This window comes from Phacochoerus africanus, chromosome X, assembly GCF_016906955.1.
Source record: "Phacochoerus africanus isolate WHEZ1 chromosome X, ROS_Pafr_v1, whole genome shotgun sequence".
NCBI classification, from domain to species: domain Eukaryota; kingdom Metazoa; phylum Chordata; class Mammalia; order Artiodactyla; family Suidae; genus Phacochoerus; species Phacochoerus africanus.
In genome coordinates this window covers 12,486,453-12,489,109 of record NC_062560.1, presented here as the reverse complement: position 1 = coordinate 12,489,109, position 2,657 = coordinate 12,486,453, and positions in this window count along the sequence as shown.

The following is a 2,657-nucleotide window of genomic DNA, read 5'->3' as shown; positions in this document are numbered from 1 at the left end:
ACTCCATCACTGTCTATTTACACTGGGATGACGCACCTCGAACAAGGTATATATGTTCAGCTGGGACCTTCTGGCAAATGATGAAACACATCCAGGGAAAACTTGGACTCATTCTGCCATTTTTCATATGAGCCCTGGAATGGAGGGTATCAATGCTCTGCTGGACTCTAACCTTTGACACTTTTTTTCTTGGCAGGGGTGGGGTGGGGAAGCAACAAATCCAACCCTTCAAGACAATAAGCCAACACACTGGGCAACTGTCTCTACTAAGGTGTTCTGAGAAGCAGTTTCAATGTGGGGAGTTCCGCCACACCTCCAGCAAGCAGCTGTTCAGACACCACTTGGGGGTTCTACAGTTCAACTCAATTCTGACACTATCTACCCTGGAGGTGGCATCCGATCCCACAGGTTAAGGGATCAGTCACACAAGTCTGTTGTGTGGTCCTCCCCTCCTGCCCCGACTGCAACACTTCAGATGCCAGGTACAAGCCCAAGCTGTTACCAGTACTTCCGACAGACTGGCTATAAAACCAAAGGATTCCCCTGCCCCACAACGCCCCTCACTTTGGGTTTAATTTGCTACACGGCTCACAGAACTCAGAGAAATGTTTTACTTACTAGATCACTGGGTGATTATAAAAGAATGTAACTCAGGAAGAGCCAGTTGGAAGAGACGCAGAGGGCAGGGGATGGGGAAAGAGAACTACCCTTCCATGCCCTCTGCAGGTGCTTCACTCTCCTCAAATCTCCATGTTCACCTACTGGAAGCTCTCCAAACCCCATCCTTTTTTGGTTTTTTCTTTTATGGAGGCTTCATTACATAGTCGTGACTGGTTAAACCATTGGTCATTGGCCCTTGATTCAACCTCCAGCCCCTCTCCCCATCCCCCTCCATTCACAGGGTTGGTTTCCCTGGCAACCTGCCCCCCAGACAGGGAGGCCTCCAAAAGTTACCTTATTAGTATAACAAAAGACACCTTAATCCCTCGTTTTGTTTAGGAAATTGCAAGCGTTTTAGGAGCTCTCCAGTGGAATTGGGGACCAAGATCAAATTATATTTCGTACTATAAATCACAAGATCATATATCCTCTGCCTTAGCCACTAGTTTGAAAGGACAAGCCAGTCATAAATATGTCCTCCCGGCTGAAGAAGCTACATTTAGTTACATTATTTATTTTTTATTTAAACAAGTGAATACTTTGTTACAATTATGATTTGCAGTTCTTCCCCTTAGAATTGTTGGATGGCCAACTTTCTGTCTTTGTGGTAGTGTCCTCATCAGAAAAAAAAAAAAAAAAGCATGATGTTATCATAAAAGTTCTTAGCTCAAGTTCCTTTAAAGACTTGCCTCCCCTAAGGCTCAAAAAATCCTCCCACAGGAACTAGCCAGCTAAAAATATCGTCTCTTGTCATGTAGCAAGAGCGACATCTGCTGGCCAGTGTAAGACATCTTTATTTTGGAAAGTGCCAGAGATGTTTCCCTTCCTAAAAATTCAGTCGCCTTTGTTGTTGTGCAACTGGTCATTCGTTTTAAAAACTGGTTTTTACACTTACAGCATACTTAACAGATAGAAAGCTTGGGCAGGGGGCCTAAGGTAGAATCCGGTTTCTACAAAGGATGAAGGACTGGCTGCATTGTTTGCAGGGCTCAGTGTAAAATGAAAATGTGGGGGCATCTTGTTCACAAGTTAAAAATTTCAAGATGGTGACCACAGAGCAGTAAACCTATGACAGGCCACAGTCGGAAGTATGGGGCCCTTCTGAGCATGGGGCCCTGTGTGACTGCTCAGGTCACATGCTCTTGAGGTGGTGTAAGCAGACAGGGAAGGGGGGCCCCGGAGAAAGAGAACCAGGCATGGCTGTCTTGGCAGGAGAGAAGCCATTTTCGGTCTAGGCCATCTTGTGATCTAAGCCTGGCTGAAATGCTTGCCCTTGAACAGGGCTCAGTAATCAATGATCTTAAGGGACAAAGGAAAAGTAGTCAAGAAACAATCGTTCACTTAGTATGGTAGTTTCATACTAAGTGAAGTTAGACAGTGAAAGACAAACATCATATGATATCACTTACATATGGAATCTAAAAAAAAATATGATACAAACAAACTTATTTGCAGAACAGATACGGACTCACAGACTTTGAAAAACTTATGGTGACCAAAGGGGACAGATGCATGGGGGGATCAGCTGGGGGTGTGGGATGGGCAGATGCACACTGAGGTATCGGAAATGATTGGCCAATGGGGACCTGCTGTAGAGCACAGAGAATTCTACCCAATATTCCGTGCTCATCTATGTGGGAAAAGAATCTGAGAGAGAATGGATGTGTGTACATGTGTGACTGAATCACTCTGTTGTACAGCAGAAATCATCACAACCTTGTAAATCAACTACATGTCAATAAAAATTTTTTTTTTTAAAATAATAGTTCAGTGATAAAACAGAATCCTGATGCACATCACAAGCTGATAGAATCTTTGAATTTAGGGGGAACCAAGGCCCCCACCTGGATGGAGGGCAGAACAAAGACGTCGAGCCTTGTGAATTCCATCAACCAAACCTTGGACTCTGTGGACCTTTGCCTGGATTCTACGCTGAGGTCTGCTCTGCCCAAACCCCTTCATGAATATGCATGTACCTTCAGCTTAAAACTTCCCCA